The following is a 26,599-nucleotide window of genomic DNA, read 5'->3' on the forward strand; positions in this document are numbered from 1 at the left end:
GTCATTTCGGCGGATCCGTCGCCCCAATCCGTTTTTTCAATTTTTTTCAATTGCGCATGCTCCAAAAAGTATATACAACCCCCGAGTAACGGATCCGTCAAAAAAACGGATCCGTTACATCCGTTTTTTCAACTATTGTGACGGATCCGTCGATCCGTCATTATGTCGGAAGTGACTGACGCCAAAAAACTGAAGTGTGAAAGAAGCCTAAGACATAATTTCAGTTGTTTCACACTTTTTTGTTAAGTATATAATTCCACAGGTGTTAATTCATAGTTTTGATGCCTTCAGTGTGAATGTACAATTTTCATAGTCATGAAAATACAGAAAAATCTTTAAATGAGAAGGTGTGTGCAAACTTTTGGTCTGTACTGTATGACACACTTGATTGTCCTCTGTGATGTAAACCTGGAGTATTGCTCTAGTGCACATAGTACTTGTTCGGTGCATCTGCGTTATGTTTTACAGGCGGCCTCAGCAATGGGTATGTCTTGCTGCCCACATACCCAAGCTCTGGGTGTGGTTCACATGTTAAAATGGTCTGTGTGTGGCGGAAGAAGGCCTTAGGTGTGTTATCTCCAGTAAGACGGTATACTGGATGCTATCCAGCCTGTGTGACCAGGATTGGCTCTAAAGAGACTTTGAAGAACCATATACCGGTACTTTGTTTTGCCTGCACTGAAAAGCTGTTTATTTTTCCTTTGCTTGTGGCATGTTTATGAACCACCAATATACCAGCATGAACATTTAAATGGAAACGCTTCCGTGTGTTGCCTCACGACTCACAGTGAGTAGAAATCCCATAATTGATGGAGAATGTGAGCATCGATCCCGCTACCTCTTGCTTGGCGTGCGATAGAAAGCGAGATCGATTATGATATAATTTCATGTCAATCATTTGTATCCTATGTGGCACAGGATTAAAAAAGAACCCTTCAATGCGCAGCTGTAACAGAACACATAGACCCCCTTCAGTGTGCAGCTATCTTAGCAGGGGGGGTCAAGCCTCAAAGGCTGTGACAAATCTCACAACCTTGATCAGTTCAGAGCAGGAGAAAGGCCTGCTTACCATATAGAGTTCTGCTGTGTAAAAATGTACCAAACTGACCTTACGTATCCCCAGGGGGGTGCAGAACGTCACAGTGGCGATAGTGGGCAGACCACATTAAGTGATCCATCTGATGTAATAATGACATCAGGTGGGTGGCCAGGTGTGAGTTTGTCACATGTAGTGGCAGCGGTGGGATTCTATGTGATCTCTCTAGTGCCATCTTTTACAGGTGTTGGCAGTCAGTGGTGGGATTCTGCATGATTTCACTGGCGCCATCTTTCACACCCGCAACACAGGAAGCATTTCCAGGGAACACGTATGACAGCTACAGAGGTACTGCTTGTCCTGAGTGTAGACAGCCATAAGCCAGTATATAACTTCAGACAGCATGGAAGACCTGGGAAACACCTGATGAAAGCCCAGCTGCAGCAGCACTAACAACAGCTGGCACAGCAGGAGATGAATAAACTGCTTATGCAAAAGATACAGCAACAGCAGAAACCACCGTCAACAGCAGCAGTTTAACCTACGCGCAAAGCTCAGACTCCAAGGTCGACTGATCATTTTTCTATCTGGAAGGCGGTAAGAGGAACCCAGCAGAAAATAACTGAGGCTTACGACATAGATGCCAAATACCTAGGATATACTGTAGACATAAGCCACCAGCTCTTATAGAGAGCACAAGAGCGCTCGGCCAGGTAAGTGCTAATGTGAATGTAAGAGTTGGGAGAGATAGCCATCGGCTGAACCATCGATAGACCAACAGTCATCTAAAGTGTATGGAGGAGCCAACGTCTCATTCTCTCCTTACTGGCCTACTTACCTGATACAAACATAGGGAACCAACATTCGTAAGAACTCTTATTCGCCAACTGCTCGTGTAAACAGGACATGTACTGCCGAGAGCAATTGTATTCTATGTACACAGAATTCTGGTTCATTAAATGACTGCCAAATGGCTTGCGAACAGCCGATAAATGGTCGTTTAATGGCCGCTGTGTGTTTTTGTACTTGCCCAAACGCATACAATAGAAAAATCTAGCAACATATGCTATCTTTCCCATAGGCCCCACTTACTATACAGAGGTCATGAGTCATTTTGGAGTCTGAATACTGTTTATTTAAATGTATAGTAAAGCACAACAGACTGGGCTTTCCTATACAGAGATCCATATTTTTTTTCAATGGGTCCCTACGGTGGCGGGTGTCAATTCAGATTGTGGCCATTGTCAGACAGCAACCAAACACACAATGCATAAGTACAAGGTATGCCGAATGAAACACACAGCTGGGAGACAGCCATTTGCCAGCATAACCAATAATCACAGATACATATACAGCAAGGCCATCAGACTCATTCCTAAAAGATGAACAGGTCTACAGGGGTAAAAGCCCAGATGAGAAGTTCACAGGACATGAATAACCCTACGGGAATTGTGAACAAGCACTCATGGTAACACTTGTTTCACGATAACATTGCATTTTAAATAGGCTGCTGATCACCCTAACATCGGAAGAAATTATCTTTTGGCTAGCACACAAAAAAATCAGTGTTCTCAGCAACGCATCATCCTGTGTATACATAACCAATGAGAGCCTATGTGCACTAGATAATACATTACAGATTTCTGAGTGCGTAAGCCTTCACAACATACAGCCCGCCAAAATATGCTGTGCGGCCCGTGGAGCTGTCTGGGAGACCTCGCTCCCTTGTTACTATGTGGCATTTATTCAGGTGCACAGCATGGTGAGACATTTTTATTTATGGAGCAATATCATGATTCTTTTATTTTTAATTAGGGCATCGTGTCAGTATGTGTTGCTACAAACAGAAAAAAGGGAAGCATGCAGAAACAAGTTCTGGGCATGAAATCTCATCATGGCGTTTAGACTACGTGGAGAAAAAAGGTACGAGGACGACTCCATTCTGATACGATGTCACTTATAAGGTACCTGGATTTAAATGTTTGGGATCCTGACTACATCTCATCAGTGATGTGCTTCCTCTATGGTCCGCAGTCTCATGATTGCTATTAACAATAACTTCCAGTATCTCCTCACCATTGTTAAGAACATACAAGCAATACAATTACCGTATATATGGGGCTTACCTGACATTGCATTTGATCTCTGCACTACTATTTATTATTATTATTGTTTATTTATATAGCACCATTAATTCCATGGTGCTGTACATGAGAAGGGGTTACATCAAAATACAAATATCACTTACAGTAAACAAAACTAACAATGACTGACTGGTACAGCGGGAAGAGGACCCTGCCCTTGCGGGCTTACAATCTACAGGATTATGGGGAAGGAGACAGTAGGTCGAGGGTTGCAGTAGCTCCATTGGTGTTGAGGTGGCCGTGTAGTCTTTACAGGCTGTAAGCTTCTTTGAAGAGATGGGTTTTCAGGTTTCTTTTGAAGGATCCAAAAGTAGTGGATACTTGGTACTTGGTATTGTATACATGTACTGACAGTGGTTCTGGCGCTGCATTCCTGTACTGGTGGTGATTCTCGTGCTGAATTCCCAGACTGGCGGTGGTTCTGACGCTAAATTCACATACTGGCAGTGGTTCTGGCGCTGAATTCTTGTACTGGAGGTGGTTCTGCCGCTCAATTCACGTACTGGTGGTGGTTCTGGTGCTGAATTCATGTACTGACTGTGGTTCTGGTGTTGCATTCATGCACTGACTGTGGTCCTGCAGCCGCATTGATTTATCGACAGTGGTTCTGGCATCACATTCATGTACTGAAGGTGTTTCTAGTGCCGCATTCATGTACTTATCTTCAAGACATGTAGCAATCTACAACGTGCTTCATGGCTATGTTAAAACTTCATCTCAAATCTCTAAGTTTTGAATATTTTTAGGAGGAGGATTTGTTGAATTTCTGCTCCAAAAACTCAGTTTAAGCTAGCGTGTTTTCACATTGATCTCTTTGGAGGAGAGACTCTCAAAATCCTCCTCAAATACTTAAAACTTGATTGTAGTGATGTATTAATGTACTGATGGTGGTTCTAGTGATGTATTCATGCAAGTACCCCTGTACATTTTTTGTGGCCCCTGGGATAGGTTCAGTATAGAAATGTGGCCCTTAGACCAAAATATGTTGTGCACCGCTGACCTATAGAAACAGATTATTAAACGGCTGTCGTTTAATGCTCCGCATCGCGTAATGCATATGGACCCATGTGTACAACTGTGGCCAGAGGTTTAGAGACTGACAAATTTTGGTTTTCACAAAGTTTGCTGGGTCAATGTTTTTAGATCTTTTTACACTTTTATTGACAAAGTTTATTTTTACATCAGTAAACTTTTATTGAACTAATTAAAATTACATGATTTTTAACAATCAGGATCATTATACAGCACATATACATGAGTTTCCAAATATCATACAGGTTTTCCTATCAAAATAATGTCTTACAATCAGCAACTTTCCCTCCCTCCAACTACACCCCACCCTCCTACTTCTAGTGTGCAATCCACCAAACATGCTGTTTTTAGCCAAGTATTAATTGGTTAAAAACTCCATCTTTTGCCAGCTCCTTAGATAAAACCAATGGATATCCAGTCCATTTACCAAATTTAGCCATTGCTCCCCTTTTAATATAAATCTTTTTTTTTTCCATTAATATTGTGTAATTCAGACACTGACCTGCCTAGTCTACTGATGGAGGGCTATCGACCAACCAGTACTTTTCAATAGTGATGAGCGAGTATACTCGTTGCTCGGGTGGTCTCTGAGTATTTGTTAGTGCTTGCAGATTTAGCTTTCTTCACCCGCAGCTGCATGATTTACGGCTGCTAGACAGGCTGAATACATGTGAGGAATGCCTGTTTGTTAGGGAATTCCCACATGTATTCAGGCTGACCAGCAGCAGTAAATCATGCAGCTGAGGGACGAAAACTAAATCTCCGAGCACTAACAAATACTAGGAGATCACCCGAGCAACAATGCTATTCGCTCATCACTACTTATCAATAGATTTTCTGGCTTGACAGTATTTTAGATATGGCCAACTGAACTGGATCTGATCCTCCAACCTCCCCTACCAGTCCCAGAACCAAGTACTTCAGATTGCATGGAACTTTAAACTTGTAAACCTCCATAATCAACTTCCCCAAAGCCCGACCTAATTAGTACAGGCCCACAAATACATCAAGTTTATGCAAAGACTCAATATATACAATTATTATTTAAGACTTCTGCACTTCGCCCTGAGATGCTGGTTACCAGTCTCTTGGCCAAATCCTGACTTAGGACAGCCCATTCTTGTCCAATAAGGCTTGATGTTTACAAAAATTTCTGTGTTTGTCCACCCACTTTTTGAGGATTAACCACAGATTCTCATTCGTATTGAAATCTGGGGAGTTTTCTAACTGTGGCCCTAAAATTTCAATGTTTTGTTTACTGAGGCATTTAGTTATCATAGTCACCTTGTGACGTTGCTCTGTCATGCTTCGAGAAAGGATTGTTCATCACCATATTGTTCCTGGATCGCTGGGAGAAATTGCTTTTGGAAGATGTTTAGTTACCATTCTTTTTTTCATGGCAGTGATCTTAGGCAAAATACTGAGTCCAATCCATTGATGAAAATCAATCTCACATATGAATGGTTTTGGGATGCTTTACTGTTTGCATGACACAAGACTCATGGTATCCATCACCTTTTCTTCTTCGATCAGTCATTGTTCCGTATGTCCTAAATCAGAGGTGTCAAACTGCATTCCTCGAGGGCCGCCAACAGGTCATGTTTTCAGGATTTCCTTAGCATTCCACAAGGTGCTGGAATCATTCTGTGCAGGTGATTAAATTAGTAGGGGACTGCGGTACATTTGTGGGGTAACGTTTAAGGAATTGTTGGGTGGGGTTTGCGAGGCCCAGCCATGCCCTGCTTACTTAGGCTAAGTTCACATTTGCGTATATGTGGGCAGCGTATCATCTGCATACGTATGCCAAAACACATGCAAATGCATGTTTACGCAGCGTTTTTTATCTGCATCAGCTTATGCATGATGGCAAAAAAGAAAAAAGCGCTGTGTGCGCATGCGTTTGTATGCGTTTTGTTTGCGTTGTTTACGCGCATGCGTTCGATATTTCCAGGAGGGCGTCTCAATGGGCGTGTCTCAAAACAGCTCCTGGACATGCGCAGTCCGAAGTACGCAAGCGCATCAAACGCATGAGTAAAAAAGTCCTTGCGTATGCATTCATTCAAATAAGCATTAATGCGTTTTTTACGCACTTATGCGCATGCCTGTGCATATTTGACGCCTCCAAAAAAAGCAACATGTTGTGTTCGCCGTGCCCCACCATGAAACGAAGCATGCGTACGCAAAAGCATGCAAACACATGTCCATGCGTACACAATGTTAAATAAATATATATATATATATATATATATATATATATATATATATACACGCATGATGCCTGCGGATCAAATGCTACGCACAAAGACGCAAATGTGAAACCAGCCTTAGGTGTGGAAATGCCAAAAGTTCCAACATTTTTGTGCAAATTTCGAGTTGTGCACCACTTTTATGACCTTTCAAAGGCAAAAATACTTTGATGAATTGGGAACTCTGTCTTTACAATCTAGGTAAGGAAGTACCCAACTGGTATATTAGTCCCATAAAGTCCCATGATTCCAGTACCACCTTTAGGGCTCATACTCCCTCCTGAGAAACTCTGATGAGTCTCGCATGTTAACCCCTTTCTGACCTCGGACGGGATAGTATGTCCGAGGTCAGGAGCCCCGCTTTGATGTGGGCTCCGGCGGTGAGCCCGCATCAAAGCCGGGACATGTCAGCTGTTTTGAACAGCTGACATGTGCCCGTAATAGGCGCGGGCAGAATCGCGATCTATTAACTAGTTTTTAGCAAAGTTTGGAATTTATTTTCACCACTTAGATAAAAAATAACCTAGTCATGTTAGGTCTCTATGAACTCGTACTGACCTGGAGAATCATAATGGCAGGTCAGTTTTAGCATTTAGTGAACCTAGCAAAAAAGCCAAACAAAAAACAAGTGTGGGACTGCACTTTTTTTGCAATTTCACCGCACTTGGAATTTTTTTCCCGTTTTCTAGTACACGACATGGTAAAACCAATGATGTCGTTCAAAAGTACAACTCGTTCCGCAAAAAATAAGCCCTCACATGGCCATACTGACGGAAAAATAAAAAAAGTTATGGCCCTGGGAAGGAGGGGAGAAAAAAACGAACAAGGAAAAACGGAAAATCCCAAGGTCATGAAGGGGTTAATATCCGGCGCTTCTGCTGGCACTCAGATCGGAGCGTGCAGCCGCATAGGAATACATGCAGCTGCACGCTCCGCTCCTGAGTGCCGGGTATTGCCGTGCGAGACTCATCCGAGTTTCTCGCAAGTGAGTATGAGCCCGTATGCTGATGACACTCAGATCTACCTCTCTGGCCCAGACGTCACCTCTCTGCTGTCCAGAATCCCGGAGTGTCTATCAGCCATATCCTACTTCTCCTCTCGCTTCCTCAAACTCAATGTGGACAAATCTGAACTCATCATCTTTCCTCCATCTCATAGATCCTCCTTACCTGACCTATCTATCGCAATTAACGACATCATGCTTTCCACCATACTGGAAGTCCGCTGCCTCAGAGTAACCCTTGACTCTGCCCTGTCCTTCAAACTGCACATCAAGCTCTTTCCACCTCCTGTCACCTCCAGCTCAAAAATATCTCCAGAATCCGTCCTTTCCTCAACCTTCAATCTACTATAATGCTTGTGCATGCCCTCATCATCTCTCACCTCGACTACTGCAACATCCTTTTCTTTGGCCTCCCTGCTAACACAGTTGCATCTCTCCGATCCATCCTTAACTCTGCTGCCCGACTAATTCATCTCTCTCCTCGCTACTCCTCAGCTTCCCCGCATCTGCAAATCTCTTCACTGGCTCCCATTCCCTCAGCGTATCCAGTTCAAATTACTAATACTGACCCACAAAGCCATCCATAACCTGTCTCCTCCATATATCTCTGAACTAATCTCCCGATATCTTCCCTCACGTAATCTCCGGTCCTCCCAAGACCTCCTTCTCTCCTCCACACTTCTCCCAACAGCCTCCAAAACTTCTCCCAAATATCCCCCATCCTCTGGAATTCTTTGCCCCAACACGTCCGACTACCAACCACATTAGGATCCTTCAGACGGAACCTGAAAACCCATCTCTTCAGGAAAGCTTACAGCCTGCAATAACCCTGCTGCCTCCTCACCACAATCGGAGCAACCGCCTCACAAACACCGGAGCTGCTGCAACCCTCAACCTATAGTCTCCTTCCCCACCATCCTGTAGAATGTAAGCTCGTAAGGGCAGGGTCCTCACCCAACCCTCTACATCAATCTGTCATTGTTAAGTTTGCTTACTGTAAGCGATATCTGTAATTTGTATGTAACCCCTTCTCATGTACAGCACCATGGAATCAATGGTGCTATATAAATAATAATAAAAATAATAATTAGTCTCAGCTTCATCAGCACTCGTGTCAGATGGCGCTCTGACTTGTTAAAGCATATCATGGCATGTGAGATGTCAAACAATCCAGGAGGGGCATGTTTAGGGAATGGACTGCATGCCTCCTCAGGAAAGCTATCCACTCAGATGACGGGCTGCCTGTATAACTAATATAGATAGAGCGCACCCTATTTTACTACTTTAAGGCTATGTGCACACGTAGAATGGTCCACTGCGGATTTTTCCACAGCGGATTTGATAAATCTGCAGAGCAAAAACACTGCGTTTTTCCTGCGGATTTATCGCGGTTTTTCACCTGCGGTTTTCTATTATGGAGCAGGTGTAAAACCGCTGCAGATTCCGCACAAAGAATTGACATGCTACAGTTCATATAGAAAAAACTTATAAAAACTATTACCAAAAAGTAAAACTTAATGATTTTAGCACTTAATATGTGGTGGCAACAGGTGAGCCTGTTTTATTGAAGATCTCCAAATATGTTTGCCACTTCATGTTCATTTAGCATAAAGCACTATTCATTTTTTTTCTTCTAGTTTCAGCACAAAAACTAAACCAGGCCCTAATCAACCCTCGCCTTACATCTCCAGTCCATCTACCAACCATTTGTGTTATGTGCTCACCAATGACTTATACCTTTATCCTCGTATTAAAATCCTGCCTGCAGCATTTCTTCTACTTGTAGCGGTTTACACAGGAATCTGAGTGTACACCGCGCCAGATCTTCACTGAGATATCAATGAAGTGAAATACTGGCCAGAGTATCCAGTTATAAAAACTTCTGTAAAATTGAGAAGATGCGTTCAGCTCAGCAGATGGGAATGACTGTCTTGATGACTTAAGGCCCCGTCTCACTAAGCGATTTACCAACGATCACGACCAGCGATACGACCTGGCCGTGATCGTTGGTAAGTCGCTGTGTGGTCGCTGGGGAGCTGTCACACAGACCGCTCTCCCCAGCGACCAACGATCAGGGGAACGACTTCGGCATCGTTGAAACTGTCTTCAACGATGCCGAAGTCCCCCTGCAGCACCCGGGTAACCAGGGTAAACATCGGGTTACTAAGCGCAGGGCCGCGCTTAGTAACCCGATGTTTACCCTGGTTACCAAAAAAAACAAACAGTACATACTCGCCTTTCGGTGTCCCTTGCCGTCTGCTTCCTGCTCTGACTGAGCCGCCGTACACTGAGAGCAGAGCGCAGCGGTGACGTCACTGCTGTGCTCTCACTTCTCACTGTACGGCGGCAGTCAGTGAGAGCAGGAAGCAGACGGCAAGGGACACCGAAAGGCGAGTATGTACTGTTTGTTTTTTTTGGTAACCAGGGTAAACATCGGGTTACTAAGCGCGGCCCTGCGCTTAGTAACCCGATGTTTACCCTGGTTACCAGTGAAGACATCGCTGGATCGGTGTCACACACACCGATTCAGCGATGTCAGCGGGGCCTCAACGACCAAAAAAAGGTCCAGGCCATTCTGACACGACCAGCGATCTCGCAGCAGGGGCCTGATCGCTGGTACGTGTCACACATAGCGAGATCGCTATGGAGGTCGCTGTTGCGTCACAAAACTTGTGACTCAGCAGCGATCTCGCTAGCGATCTCGCTATGTGAGACGGGGCCTTTAGAAGGAGTCCTTCTAATGTTTGTTGTCACAATACCGGTATATTCCAGCATTGCATAACCTTTTGTAATCTGAGGGTCACATAGTTAGATTGAACTACTTCCAAGGCTCACAATAAAAAAAAGGCATTGCTATTAGAGACATTTATGATATATAAAAAATACAGCTCTGGCAAAAATTAAGAGACCAGTGCAAAATGTTCAGTTTGTCTGATTTTTCTCTTTATAGGAAAGATATATATATCATGGTAGTGTGTTAGCCAGTGGATAGAAAAATATTCAGATTTGAGAGTCCTCAGTGGTTGATACTTTTAATGGCTAACTGAAAAGATGGTAACAATTTGCAAGCTTTCGAGACTACTCAGGTCCCTTCATGAGGCATAGACTAAGGCTACTTTCACACATCAGGTTTTTTGTTTCAGGCACAATCCGGCAAGTTTTGAAAAAAACGGATCCAGTTTTTTTACGCCAGGTCCGTTTTTTTCTCATAGACTTGCATTAGCGGCGGATTGTGCCTGATGGGTGGAAGTTTCATCCGTTTTTTTCCGGATCCATCCAAATAGTTGTTTCCTGCGGACGGAGAAAACGTCCAGAGGAAGGTTTTTTTGTTCGGCGAAAAAAAACGCAGTGACGGAACCGGCCAAAAACGCGTGAGACGGAGATGTGAAACAATCAATCCGGAGTGCGGATCCGGCATTCTCCATTGAAATCATGCATATTTTTCGTTCTGGGGTCTCTCTCTCTCTCTTTTTTCCAGAAAGTCACTGAAAACTCCATGTTAAAAATAAAAACCGGATCCGGCAGAAAAACGGATCCGTTGCATCAGTTTTTTCACTATTTGCACCTTATCCGGTTTTTACCACATTAGCCGGATTGTGTCTGAAACAAAAACCTGATGTGTGAAAGTAGCCTAATAAAAATTCTGAAGAATCACATTTATAAATATGCGATTTGTGTCGCATACTTGATTGGTAGCACACAACCAGATTATTTGTGGACTTTTTTCTCCATCAAAAGCTCTGTGCAACATAAGGGTATGTGAATGTGGAGATTTTTTTTATGTGGTGGTCAAAAACAGTGGGGGGTTTTTTAAACAAAAACAATTTCTGGAAACATTCCATCTTCGTGGATTTTTTTTTTTTTATCTCCTGAATGGATTTCAAAGACATTTTTAAGCTTTTTGCAAGTTTTTTTTCCTCAGTAGATTATTTGCAGCCTTTTAGAGCGTTTTTCTTCAGCAGATCCTTCAAAGTGATGGGCACCTTCTTTTCTGACACCAGGTGTTTATAGAAACCATAAATGAAAAAGAACACTTCAAAGACTGAACAGTGAACACGTCACCAACAAAGCAGTTTCACAACAGAAATTAGTAGGGAGAGTCATTCTAACAAGTAATTTTTAGGGCTTTTAGAGCGTACCTGCAGCCAATACCACCTAAGTAACCTCCATGTGCAAGTACTCCGAGGCCACGGACACACGCTCAGTATTTGGGGAGTTTTTTTTACCTCAGTATTTGTAAGCCAAAGTCAAGAGTGGAACAATCAGAGGAAAAGTATAATAGAAATACGTCACCAAATCTGCATTTTCACGCACTCCTGGTTTCGGCTCACAAATACTGAGGTAAAATACTGAGCAAATGCTGAATATGTTTGAACATTGCCTAAGGTTATGTTCACGAGTTGTGGTTTTTCTGCTTTTTATGCAAATTAATAGCTGCGTTTTACATTACCAGCAAAAAGCAATGAGATATCAGAAATCGCATGCACAGTTTTTTTTCCTGACTGAATTGGAAAATTGCTGCGTTTTTTAAAACTGCAGCATGACACTTTCAGCATTTTTGCAGTGTTTTTACACCCATAGAAAGCAATAAGTGCAAAAAAGCAGGAAAAAAGCGCAGTCATCACATTTTGCTGCGTTTTGGTGGCAGAAAACTCAGGAACAAAAATGCAGCAGAAAAGCAAAACCTACTTTTTTAAAGCAACTTCTTTATTGCCAAGAGAGCAGGTTTTGCCTGCAAAAAAAAAAAAAAAACGCAACGTGTAAACGTAGCCTAACTGTGCATGAAATGCGAGTGCTATACACTAACACTTCCCATATATCGGATGGGCAACTCTACTGCCCAAACATGTCAAACACAACCTTAGGTCAGTTTCAGAAGATTTTAAAACAATATCCATTAGGATCCATCTTCAGTTTGACTTCAGAGAAACTTACCTGTAGATCACACTGGATAATGCCTTTGAAAAGTAGCAGACAGATTTTTGGACCCTGCAGGTCAGCTATCTAATCTGATAGGGACACAAATAACCAGTGACAACTGGTGATTTGTTTCAAAAACCCAAATTGGTCGCCAGATTACACCATTTGACCTCACGTTTCTCCCGTTTTTCGCCGGATCCGTTACTGGCCATTTTTCGGCGGACAGAAAAAACGTTTCTATGTCAGTTTTCTCCAGCCACCGGAAAACGGATTTTAAACTGATCCAGCAAAAAAAACAGATGAAACGTGAGGCCATTCGTCGCTAATACAAGTCTATGAGAAAAAATTTTGCCGGAGTTTGCATGATGGCAAAAAACTGATGTGTGAAAGGGGCCTTACAGAATGCAAACTGTTCTCTAAGAAAAGTAATTTGTCCGTGTGCAATACTATGATTTATGTTGTCACACTTGGCAATAAATACGATGATTGCAGCATTTGCAGCTGTGGCCTTCAATAAAGCTCAGAGAGGAATAAAGAGAACAGAGATAGGGAGCGTTGAGGTACGGAAATAAGCTGGCTGTGAGAGTATATTCAGACAATGAGGTGCAGTTGAAAAAAAAAAATTGCATGAAAAAAAACATCAAGTTTTAATGTAAAATTAATGCTTCGCTCAGAAAAACTCAAACATTGAAAACTGCAGGAAATTGTAGCAAAACATGCAGTGTGTTTTCAGGTTCAATCACAACACAACGTCAGAATGTAAAGGTGCATTTATTATTATACATTTTTTTATAGCGCCATTTAATCCATATCTAGTAGAACAACCTCAAGCACACAAAAAACAAAAATGTTTATATCTTGAATCAATAATTAAGCTTTATTCTGGGAATTCACAGCCATGAAAAGAGATGTAACAGAAGAAATTTGACCCAACGTTTCGACCACAAACGGTCTTTTTCAAGGGTTCATTCTATATAAACAAAATATAATGTAGTGTAAATACATAAAGAATAAAAAATTAGTAATCCTCTGTATGATACATATAAAAGTAAAATAAGTACAAGAAGGAGGGGAGGACCCTGCCCGAGAGGGCTCACAGTCTGCAGGGGATGGGTGAGGATACACTAGGAGAGGGTAGAGCTGGTTGTGCAGCGGTTCAGTAGGTTGAGGATCACTGCAGGCTGTAGGCTTGTCGGAAGAGGTGAGTCTTCAGGTTCTTTTTGAAGATTTCTATTGTAGGCAAGAGTCTGATGTGTTGGGGTAGAGAGTTCAAGAGTATGGGGGAAGCACGGGAGAAGTATTGGATGCGGTTGTGGGAAGAAGAGATAAAAGGGGAATAGACAAGGAGATCTTGAGAGGATCGAAGGTTGCGTGGGGATAAGTACTGGGAGACCATGTCACAGATGGAGGAGACTGGTTGTGGATGGCTTTGTATGTCATAGTAAGGGTTTTGAACTGGAGTGTCTGGACGATAGGAAGTCAGTGAAGGGCTTGGCATAGGGGAGAGGCTGGGGAATAGCGGGGAGACAGGTAGATTAGTTGGGCAGCAGAGTGAAGGATGGATTGGAGTGGTGCCATAGTGCTGGAAGGGAGGCCAGAGAGTAGGAGGTTGCAGTAGTGCACTAGTATTTTTGTGGTTAAGGAATGCGCGGATCTGGGAAATATTTTTGAGTTTGAGACAGCAGGAGGAGGCAAAGGCTTGGATATGTGGCTTGAAAGAGAGGGCAGAGTCGAGAATCACCCCGAGGCACCGGGCCTGTGGGACTGGGGAAATTGAGCAGCTATTGACATTGATAGATAGGTCTGGTGGACGGGTAGAGTGAGATGGGGGAAAAGATGATGAATTCTGTTTTGTCCATGTTCAATTTTAGAAAGCGAGCAGAAAAGAAGGCCGAGATAGCGGACAGACAGTGTGGGATTTTGGTGAGTAAGGAGGTGAGGTCAGGTCCGGATAGGTAGATCTGCGTGTCATCGGCTTAGAGATGATACTGCAAACCGTGGGATTCTATGAGCTGTCCCAGGCCGAAGGTGTAGATTGAGAAGAGTGTGGGTCCTAGAACTGAACCTTGAGGAACATCCACAGACAAGGAGCGAGGTGAGGAGGTGGTATGGGAGACACTGAATGTTCGGTCTGTTAGATGATGAGATGCAGGATAGGGCCAAGTCTGTGATACCAAGAGAAGATAGAATCTGGAGAGAGAGAGAGCGAGAGAGAGAGCGCGAGAGAGAGAGTGAGAGCGAGATTCCCCCGACTAGAAAATCCTTCCAGGCATGCTCAGAAGAGAAAAACGGGGTACGTCACTGGATTCCTGTTTTTGACGGTCAGCGACGGATCCTGCGCCCATAGGCTTCCATTACAGCTGCCGACGGGCAGCTTAGGACCCGTCTCTGAGCGATTTTCCAACGTGCAGAAAAAAACGTTCCTCTGAACGTTTTCTCCACCCGACGGACAGTTATTTTCCGACGGATCCAATGCATGACGGATGAAACGGATGGCCATCTGTCGCTAAGGCTACTTTCACACTAGTGTTTTTGGCTGCACGTCGCAATGCGTCGTTTAGGAGAAAAAACGCATCCTGCAAAGTTGTCTGCAGGATGCCTTTTTTCCCCATAGACTAACATTACCGCCGCATTGCGACGTATTGCCACACGTCGCAACCGTCGTGCGACAGTTGCGTCGTGTTTTGGCGCACCGCCGCCACAAAAAAAGTTACATGTATGTATGCATGCATGCGCGGCTGAAACTCCGCCCCCTCCTCCGCGGACTTTACAATGGGGCAGTGGAAGCGTCGTAAGACTGCTTCCGCTGCCCACGTCGGGCATTTTTTTCACAATATGCGTCGGTACGTCGGGCCGACGCAGCGCGACGGCCCCGTACCGACGCTAGTGTGAAAGCAGCTTAATACAAGTCTATGGGAAAAAACAGGATCCTGCAGAAAAATCTGCAGGATCCTGTTTTTTCAAAAATCGACGGATTATAACGGGAGCTAAAAGACGTAAGTGTGAAAGAGGCCTATGGCTTCTTTCACACTTGCGTCGTTTGGCATCCGTCGCAATCCATCGTTTTGGGAAAAAAACGGATCCTGCAAATGTGCCCGCTGGATGCGTTTTTTTACCATAGACTTGTATTAGAGACGGATCGCGACGGATGGCCACACGTTGCGTCCGTCGTGCAACGGTTCCGTCGTGTTTTGGCGGACAGTCATCACGAAAAAACGTTCAAGGTAATGTTTTTTCGTACGTCGCGTCCGCCATTTTCTACCACGCATGCGCGGACGGAACTCCGCCCCCTCCTCCCCAAACTTCAGAATGGGCAGCGGATGCGTTGAAAAACTGCCTCCGCTGTCCACGTCGTGCACAAATTTCACAACGTGCGTCGGCCCGACGCTTAGCGACGGACCCGTTCAGACGCAAGTGTGAAAGTAGCCTTAGAGGGGCATTGGGCCCTGTGGGCCAAAGCTTTCTCTGGTAGTATAGATCTTCTCTTTAAAGAAAAAGGCAAAATCTTCAGCAGAAATGAGAGGGGAGGGAGGGAGGAGGTGCTGAGGGACAGAGTAGTGAATTGAAAGTGCTGAAAAGCTGTTTAGTGTTGTGAGGCAGGGAGGATATAAGAGATGATTAGTTTGTTTTGAAGCAGTGAGCGCGGACTTCAAGCTAGCGAGGGACTGCTTGTATGCGATGAAGTGCTCGGCAGAGTGGGATCTCTTCCATCTCCGCTCAGCAACCCTGGAAGCCAGTCTCAGTTCTTTGGTCAGGCTGGTCAGCCAGGGCAGTCTGTTGATTGTACGAGTTTTGCTATTCAAGAGGGGGGCGGCCGATTCGAGTGTCGCTGTTATTGTGGTGTTCTAAAAAGTGGCAGCAGCATCTGTGTCATGAAGGGAAGCTATGTCTGTAAGAGGGAGAAGGGACTCAGAGTGATTGTAAATTGAGGTGTTTGAGATTTCTGCGAGGGTGAGTTCGTTTGTGGAGTGGGGGTTGCGAACTAGGAGAGGAGAGGGAAAAGAATGATTTGGGGATACGTCAGGAGCGATGAGGAGGAGCAGACAGAGCGTTAGAAGGTGGGAGCAGGATAGAACATGATACGGCGTGTGTGTCTGGAGAAAAAGGATTGTATGTGGAGGAACAGCTGTGAGGAGGTGGTGAGATGGCTGGTGAGGATGGAGGGTGATATTACTAGTTCCTTACTAGGTGGGGGGGGGATTACATGAGGTAGGGAAAAATAGAGTAGTATAGGTGTGAAAGTGAAAAGAAATGGAAACATTGCAGTGGTATTATTTTCCGCTACCTTACAGTCAATTCAAGTCTAATTCAAAGTAATGTAATTATACATCTGTAATTTGAAAGATGGAATTTGAAAGATAAATGGATCAGACTAAAGTCTGGATCAGAATCCTAGGTCTGAACATTAGAAAATAGCAGACAGCACAACTGATATAGGGATGCCCGTCCTAGTTCCACTGGACCCAAATGGAAAAGTACATACCGCAGCAAAGTGAAGGACAGCATCCAATCCAGGTGAAGTATAAAAAGTCCTTTATTGTGCAAAATGCAACGTTTCAATCATATAGGTCTTTTTCAAGCAGGCTTGAAAAAGACCTATATGGTTGAAACGTTGCATTTGGCACAATAAAGGACTTTTTATACTTCACCTGGATTGGATGTTGTCCTTCACTTTCCTGGGTCTGAATATATCTGTATATTATTATTATTATTATTATATCTGGGATTAACACTGCTCAGCTGTGAGAAAATGTGGGTGCGTGTGGCCAGAACACATGTTCACATTTAAACAAAGGCCATAAAAAGGAGGAGGGGTTACACTGACCAAGCAGATATGCCTGCAAACACCCCCAGGACCAGCTCTACCCTCTCCTAGTGTATCCTCACACATCCCCTATAGACTGAGCCCTCGTGGGCAGGGTCCTCTCCTTCCGTACTTGTATGTGCCTTGTGTTGCTCATGCTTATTGTGCTTGTCTATATCTGACCCTTTCACAAGTAAAGCGCCATAAAAATGTATAATAATAATAATAATAATAATAATAATAATAAAGGCCTCCGTCACATATCCGTGTTATTCAGTATATTTGGTATTCGTTTCTTTCATGGATTCCAAATGACTGTGAAATGAATATTCATTTCTCTTATAGCGCACACAATGACACCCGCAGCCGCTGGCTTTCAGAAGACATCCTACTCACCTTTCAGCATGCCCTAGGAACATCTCGTTGGTCCCGACACCATTGCAGCATCTCGTTGGTTCCGGCTTCCAGCAGCTCTTCCAGTGCTGAGCAATCACGTGGCACCGCTCATTAAGGTAATGAATATGCATGCATCTCCACTCCACCGTGGAGGGAACAAACATTCATTACCTTAATGAGCAGTGCCACGTGTTCGCTCAGCACAGAAAGCTGCTGGCACCGGAACGAGATGCTGTAAAGGCACATTGGAGGGTGAGAAGGATGTTTTGGTTTTTTTTGTAATAGGAAGCATGCGTACAAGGACGGGAGGGGTGAGCCACGCATACAAGGATGGGAGGGAGGAGCCACGCATACCAGGACAGCTACAGGGGAAGCCACGCATACCAGGACAGCTACAGGGGAAGCCACGCATACCAGGACAGCTACAGGGGAAGCCACGCATACCAGGACAGCTACAGGGGAAGCCACGCATACCAGGACAGCTACAGGGGAAGCCACGCATGCCAGGACAGCTAAAAGGGGAAGCCACGCATAACAGGACAGGACCGGGGAAGCCACGCATACCAGGACAGGACGGGGGAAGCCACGCATACCAGTACAGGACGGGGGAAGCCACGCATACCAGGATAGGGCAGGGGGAGCCACGCACACCAGGACAGCTACGGGGGGAGCCACGCATACACTGTGTGCAGAATTATTAGGCAAGTTGTATTTTAGAGGATTATTTTTATTATTGATCAACAACTATGTTCTCAAACAATCCAAAAGACTCAAATATCAAAGCTTAATATTTTTGGAAGTTGGAGTGGGTTTTTTAGATTTGGCTATCTTAGGAGGTTATCTGTTTGTGCAGGTAACTATTACTGCACAGAATTATTGGGCAACTTAATAAAAACCAAATATATTCCCATCTCACATGTTTATTTTCACCAGGTAAACCAATATAACTGCACAAAATTTAGAAATAAACATTTCTGACATGCAAAAACAAAACCCCCCAAAAATTGTGAGCAATATAGCCACCTTTCTTTATGATGACAGTCAACAGCCTTCCAGCCATAGATTCTGTCAGTTGCTTGATCTGTTTACGATAGGTGTACTGTTTTCCCTCCCTGTAGATCTCACATTTTATGAGGGACCACGGGTTCTCTATGGGGTTCAGATCAGGTGAACAAGGGGGCCATGTCATTATGCTTTCTTCTTCGAGACCTTTAGGCTATGTGCACACTTTGCGGGGTCCTCTGCGGGTTCTCCCGCAGCGGATTTGATAAATCTGCAGGGCAAAACCGCTGCGGTTATCCCTGCAGATTTATCGCGGTTTGTTTTGCGGTTACCGCTGCGGGTTTACTCCTATACTATTGATGCTGCATATGCAGCAATATGCAGCATCAATAGTAATGTTAAAAATAATAAAACATGGTTATATACTCACCCTCTGACGTACCGATCTCCTCGGCGCTGCACACGGCGGTCCGGTTCCAAAGATGCTGTGCGAGAAGGACCTTCGTGACGTCACCGTCATGTGACCGCGACGTCACCGTCATGTGACCGCGACGTCACCGTCATGTGACCGCGACGTCACCGTCATGTGACCGCGACGTCACCGTCATGTGACCGCGACGTCACCGCAGGTCCTGCTCGCACACCAACCCTGATACCGGACGGCCGCGTGCAGCGCTGAGAGGTGAGTATATCATTTTTTATTTTAATTCTTTTTTTTTTTACACAAATATGGTTCCCAGGGCCTGGAGGAGAGTCTCCTCTCCTCCACCCGGGTACCATCTGCACATTATCCGCTTACTTCCCACATCGTGGGCACAGCCCCATGCGGGAAGTTAGCGGATCAATGCATTCCTATGGGTGCAGAATCGCAGCGATTCTGCACAAAGAAGTGACATGCTGCGGAATGTAAACCGCTGCGTTTCTGCGCGGGTTTTCCCGCAGCATGTGCACAGCGGATTGCGGTTTCCATAGGGTTTACATGTAAATGTAAACGCTATGTAAACTGCTGCAGACCCGCAACATCAAAATCGCCGCGGTTCCGCGGTAAAACCCGCAAAGTGTGAACATGGCCTTACTGGCCAGCCACGCTGTGGAGTGGTTGGAGGCATGTGATGGAGCATTGTCCTGCATGAAAATAATATTTTTCTTGAACTATACAGACTTCTTCCTGTACCACTGCTTAAAGAAGTTGTCTTCCAGAAACAGGCAGTAGGTCTGGGAGTTGAGCTTCACTCCATCCTCAACCCGAAAAGTTCCCACAAGTTCATCTTTGATGATACCAGCCCATGCCAGTATCTCACCTCCACCTTGCTGGCGTCTGTGTCGGAGTGGAGCTCTCTGCCCTTTACTCATCCAGCCTCTGGCCCATCCATCTGGCCCATCAAGAGTCACTCTCATTTCATCAGTCCATAAAACCTTTGAACAGTCAGTCTTAAGATACTTCTTGGCCAAGTCTTGACGTTTTATCTTATGTTTCTTGTTCAAAGGTGGTCGTTTTTCAGCCTTCCTTACCTTGGCCATGTCCCGGAGTATCACACACCTTGTGCTTTTTGTTACTCCAGTAACGTTGCAGCTCTGAAATATGGCAAAACTGGTGGCAAATGACATCTTGGCAGCTTCACGCTTGATTTTCCTCAATTCATGGGCAGTTATTTTGCGCCTTTTTTGCCCAACACGCTTCTTGCGACCCTGTTGGCTATTTGCCATGAAACGCTTGATTGTTTGGTGATCACGCTTCAAAAGTTTGGCAGTTTCAATACTGCTGCATTCCTCTGCAAGAGATCTCACAATTTTGGACTTTTCAGAGACCGTCAAATCTCTCTTCTGACCTATTTTGCCAAAGGAAAGGAAGTTGCCTAATAATTAAGCACACCTTATATAGGGTTTTGATATCATTAGACAACACCCCTCCTCATTACAGAGATGCACATCACCTGATTTACTTAATTGGTAGTTGGCTCTCAAGCCTGAACAGCTTGGAGTAGGACAACATGTATAAAAAGTATCATGTGATCAAAATACAACTTGCCTAATAATTCTCATGCAGTGTACCAGGACAGCTACGGGGGGAGCCACGCATACCAGGACAGCTACGGGGGGAGCCACGCATACCAGGACAGGACGGGAGAGAGCCACGCATACCAGGACAGCTACGGGGGAAGTCACACATCAGGACAGCTACAGGGGGAGCCACGCATACCAGGACAGTTGCAGGGGGGGGAGCCACGCACGCATATCAGGACAGTTACAGGGAGGGGGAAAGCCACGCATACCAGGACAGTTACAGGGAGGGGGAAAGCCACGCATACCAGGACAGCTACCGGGGGTGGGGGGGGGTTGGGGGGGGGGGGGGTGGGAGCCACGCATACCAGGCAGGAGGGGGGAGCCGCGCATACCAGGACAGCTACGGGGGGAGTCACGCATACCAGGACACCTAGAGAGGGGAGCCATGCATACCAGGACAGCTACGGGGGGAGTCACGCGTACCAGGACACCTACAGAGGGGAGCCACGCATACCAGGCAGGAGGGGGGAGCCGCGCATACCAGGACAGCTACGGGGGGAGTCACGCATACCAGGACACCTAGAGAGGGGAGCCATGCATACCAGGACAGCTACGGGGGGAGTCACGCGTACCAGGACACCTACAGAGGGGAGCCACGCATACCAGGACAGCTACGGGGGAGCCACGCATAGCAGGGCAGGACAGGGGAAGCCACGCAAACCAGGACAGGTGCAGGGGGAAGCCACGCATACCAGGTCAGGGGGGAGCCACGCATACCAGGTCAGGGGGGAGCCACGCATACCAGGTCAGGGGGGAGCCACGTATACCAGGACAGGGATGAAGGGACTTGTTATATATAGATGTGTGAAGGAGGCCTGCAGGTGCAGTTGTACTGTGTGATGCGCAGTGTAATAACGCAACCAACCAGCAAGATATCTTCTGGTCAGTGGTCATTCACACAGGCCGACAGCTCTTCAGATGTACACTGTAAAAGATAGATCAGTGCACATAGGTTGCCACTGTTCTCACCAGATCAGGTTCTGTTTACACATGATGATGCACTGTAGATATCAATGATCTTTTGGGCAAACCAAAAGATCATTTCAAACAAACCAGAGTTTCTCCTCGGTCAGACAGCCTGATTTCACTTTAATCATCATGAACAAGTGTTCCTAGGAGCTCTCGTTTCCCATTAATTATGCAGTCTAAACAGGCTGTTGATCACCCAAGAACGAGAAAAAAAATGCTCATTTGTCAGGTGCAATGATTTTCTGGTCAGCACAAAGGATTGTTTTTGGCAGCGCATCGTTCGATGTGAACAGGACCTGTGCTGCTAAGAACAAGGCAATCTACCATATATGCACTGAGCGATCTATTGGATTGTTCTGTGCAGATCTGAAGCGCAGTCTGCCTGTGTAAACAGGACATTAATTACTTAACCCCTTCACACCGCAATATGGCCAGGTGAGGGCTTGTTTTTTTGCAGGACGAATTGTACTTCTGAACGGCACCATTTGTTTTACCATATAGTGTACTGGAAAACGGGGAAAAAAATTCCAAGTGCGTTGAAAACTTAAAAAAAAAGTGCAAGCCCACATCGTTTTTTTATTTACCATGTTCACCAAATGCTAAAACTGACCTGCCATTATGATTCTCCAGTTTGTAGATACCAAACATGTATAGGTTCTTTTTTATTTACCGTAAGTGGCTAAAAAAAATACAGAGTTTAAAAAAAATGCATCATTTTCCAAGACCAGTAGCTCCTCCATTTTACGGAATCCGGGGCTGGGTGAGAGCTTATTTTTGAGTGTCGAACTGACGTTTTTAATGATACCATTTTGGTGTGGATACATTCGTTTGATCGCCCGCTATTGCATTTTAATGCAATGTTGCGGTGACCAAAGAACGTAATTCTGGCATGTTGACTTTTTTTCACTATGCCGTTTACCGATCAGATTATTTTTATATCTTGATAGATCGGGCGATTCTGAATGCGGCAATACGAAATATGCACAAGGGGTTAGAGACTGGAGAAAAGAGCACAGACCATGCATAATGCCATCACTGTCTGCATGCTTACCTGTACCTATATCAGACGGCAGTAGAGGGTTCATGCACCTCAATGAAAACTTTAAAGCCCCTAAAAGCAGTAGTTCCAAAGAAAACAAATTTGGACCAGGAAACCTAAACACATACTGTTTAGTGATGTTTTCATGTTTCATGTAGATATTCCCCTCACCCAGGAATTTAAATGCAAGCTTAAAACAAAAACTCCACGATGTAAAACTTCGGGTATGTGCACACCACGTATTTTTCAGGTGGACTCCCTCTGTAAACCAGCCCAAAATGTGCTCGCAAAACACTCAAAAGAATGAACATATGCAGCAGTTCTAAGTGTAAACGACTAGCTGTACATCTGGAAACCTTCAAAAGAACCTTAAGGGTATGTGCACACGATGCAGATTTAGTGCAGAATTGGTGCAGAACTGCAGCAGATTATTCTGCTGCAGAAACGCTGCAGAACTGCACTGTGATTTACAGTACAATGTAAATCAATGGGAAAAAAAAAAAGCTGTGTACATGGTGCAGAAAAATCTGCGCAGAAACGCTGCAGATTTCAAAGAAGTGCACGTCGCTTCTTTTGTGCAGTTATGCAGCGTTTCTGCTGCAGATTTTTCTGCACCATGTGCACAGCTTTTTTTTTCCCCATTGATTTACATTGTACTGCACAGAAACTGCACAGAAACTGCACAGAAACTGCATAGACACCCATACATCTTTTTTTTTTTAGAGATTTTGATTCAGAAACCCCTAGCAGTTTCTTAAAATGTTGAATGAAGAAAACAAAAAGGGCCAGAGAATGCAAGCAAAAATGTAAAGAGCAAAAAAAAAAAAAAAAAAACACAACAAAATAAAAACTATGGAAAACCGCTAGCAAAAACGCCAACAGTCAAAAATAATAAACCAGGATTTAAGAAAACCAAAAAGTAAAATTTCAAGCCCAAAATGCTGATGTGTTCTGAGGCATATTCTCTTGGAATACTGATGGACAGACGGTGCCCGTACCTACCTTTGTGTGCCCGTACACACCGTGGGCGATGTGCGCTGGTCGCCCACTACTGACAGAGCCAAGCTGCAAACGCTACGTTTAGTGCATCACAAATTACACCTGGTTTTTCTTAGCATCACCTAACTTCAGTGCTAGTTTGAGTCTCAGAAATAATTGGATTCGGTTTATGATTTATCAAAAGGTAAATAAAAAAAATGCTGCAAAAAAAAACAAACAAACCCTCAATTCAGTGTGGGAAAAAAATGGAATTGCACACAAAGTGAGGGAATGGGTTCAGTTCAAGAGTTAAAGTGAGTGACTACAAAGAGGTTAATGGGTTAATTTATACTAAACCCGATGCAAATGGAGAATGTGTTCTAGGAAACGGAAGTCGTGTCACAGGAAATAGAGCAATTCATAGCAGCCAGTTAGCATTAACGCTGAACCTGGTTAACGGAGGGAGGGTTAACAATCATGGATACGTTACGGTTAAGGAAAAAAAAAAATCTCTAAATGTAAAATGTGTCATGAAAGTTAGATTCGGAAAAATAATTATTCCTTGTGTACGATAACACACGCACCAGGTGTGCAGTAGTCCCTGCGATACATGTATGTGTAATAACCCTGAAGACACAGGCAGCGCCCACCGAGCACAGGCAGCGCCCACCGAGCACAGGCTGCCTCCCAGCTGGCTGACTGAGCTGGGAGAGGCAGGCACAGCTGACATCACACGGAGGGCAGGACGCCTGCACTGCTGACGCCTCAGTTACCAGGAGGCCCAGGAACCAATCACATCAGCAGCAGGCACAAAATGGCCTTTGAACTCCTAGAAAGCAACTTCCTCCTCCTGCGTGTGGAGAGCACAGTGCATCACAGAATGGCAGCTGCAGCACAAAGAAATAGCCATTTTGTGACTGAAATAGAAAGCCAGGAAACACAGAAAGTAGCCGCTTTCCTGCCCAAATCATCATGGCATTCTCACATATGTCCCCTGGTAACAATGCCCCTTTCACAAACATCTGTTATTCTCCTCATATATCACAGAAAACACACGTTTTTAATGAAAACTGCTACAGCTTCATCTCTGAGGCATTTATCTAAAATGGCTGCCAGTCACAAAATGTACGCCAAGGACAGAGGAGGGCGAGGGCTCTCACTGCAGGAAAGCCCAGCATTTTATGTGTAGGCTACATGACAGAACATTACCTCAGACACGTCCCGTATACGTCTGTCATAATATTTCAGGTGTTTTATCACAGCTGCCTATAGTGACAGTGTATAAAAATGTCTATATATCATTAGGGGAATGGTAGCATAACAAGAAGCACGGCTGCACAGCTAGTAACTGTGTGCTTCATATAATGGCGGCACCATATACCGATATTCAGCCAAAATACACCACTACCACACACTAGTATCTCTATAATAGCGGTATAATGTACAATATTCAGCCATAATACACCAATAACATAGTAATATCTCTGTAATAGCGGTATCGTAACAATATTCAGCCATAATACACCAGTTCCACAAACTAATATCCCCATAATAGCAGTATAACCGTATTTAGCCATATTACATCAATAACATACTGATATCGCTGTAATACACAATACTCAACCATACACCAATATTACACATGTAACACGTACATACTAACATTACATATGTACACGTGTAACAACAACTAGCAGCATTACTTCACCAGTAACACATTATTATCTGTATAATAGCAGTATAATATAGAGCATTATTACGCCAATATCGCACTAATCTCTAAAATAGCAGTACAATATTCAGTGTTAGATTACATTCAAGTTATTTGGTTTGTTTTTTACCTCAGTATTTGTAAGCCAAAGCCATGAGAGGAACAATCAGAGGAAAAGTATAATAGAAGCACGTCACCACTTCTGTATTTATCATCCACTCCTGGTTTTGGCTTACAGATACTGAGGTAAAATACTGACCAAATACTGAACATGCCCTAAGTGTATATTGCTTCTTACCTCAGTACCAGTCTGTCAGTTTTACTTTATTATGACCATAATGCAAGACATGGACAGCACCCTGGAATTAATGGCGCTTTTAATATAAATACAATAATACCTCTTAGCGCTATAATATACAATATTCAGGCCTATGTCAATAACACTTACACCAATAACTATTATAAACAGCACATGTATGTTGGAGATACTTTGGGATCACAGGAAATTAGCTTTATATTAAAAATGAAATTATTTCAAAGAAAAAGGAAGCAGCTGAGATAATAGAAATGTACCATAAGACCCACAGGAATGTGTATCTCATCCCTGTACCCATGGGCAAAAGGAAAATAAAGAGTTAATGGAACTGGATGATTAACCATGTTCGTATTTGGGCCAAAAGCCTTGATAAATTCTATCAGGGATGTGCAGTGTTATATTTACAGTCTACAAAATAACATACAAATAAATACTACAAACGCTAAAAATATTATACATGAAAAACATAAAACATTTAAAAATAAGGGGAATAGGGGTAATAGGGGAAGTATATAACTACAGCACATTAATCAACATCACACTGAGTACATACACATATATATTCAGTACATAAAGACTAAAAAGTTGTGTGTGTGTATGTATATATATATATATATATATATATATATATATATATATATATATATATATATATATATATATATATATATATATATATATATATATATATATATATACACACACACATACATATATATACACACACATACATGAATACACATACATAGTGTGGTTTATTTATATATTATTTCCATGTTCTCAAACAAACCTCAATTATGAACCAGAAGTAAATATAACACAAGCTGTATGTATGTATGTATGTATGTATGTATGTATGTATGTATGTATGTGTATGTATGTATGTATGTATGTATGTATGTGTATGTATGTATGTATGTATGTATGTATGTATGTATG

At 43.8% G+C, this 26,599-nt stretch overlaps 1 protein-coding gene and 1 long non-coding RNA gene across 3 annotated transcripts in view; one reads left to right on the forward strand and one right to left on the reverse strand.

The window, feature by feature from the left end:
• Positions 1-26,599, reverse strand: part of CHD2 (chromodomain helicase DNA binding protein 2) — a 128,183-nt gene that overhangs the window by 99,822 nt on the left and 1,762 nt on the right. The window lies entirely within an intron of this gene.
• Positions 1,248-9,140, forward strand: LOC143773465 (uncharacterized). Its single transcript, XR_013215194.1, has 3 exons — positions 1,248-1,749; positions 2,852-2,959; positions 9,099-9,140. It is a non-coding gene; the product is annotated as an uncharacterized LOC143773465 (long non-coding RNA).

The sequence above is a fragment of the Ranitomeya variabilis genome, chromosome 5 (genome assembly GCF_051348905.1).
Source record: "Ranitomeya variabilis isolate aRanVar5 chromosome 5, aRanVar5.hap1, whole genome shotgun sequence".
In the NCBI taxonomy this organism is placed as follows: domain Eukaryota; kingdom Metazoa; phylum Chordata; class Amphibia; order Anura; family Dendrobatidae; genus Ranitomeya; species Ranitomeya variabilis.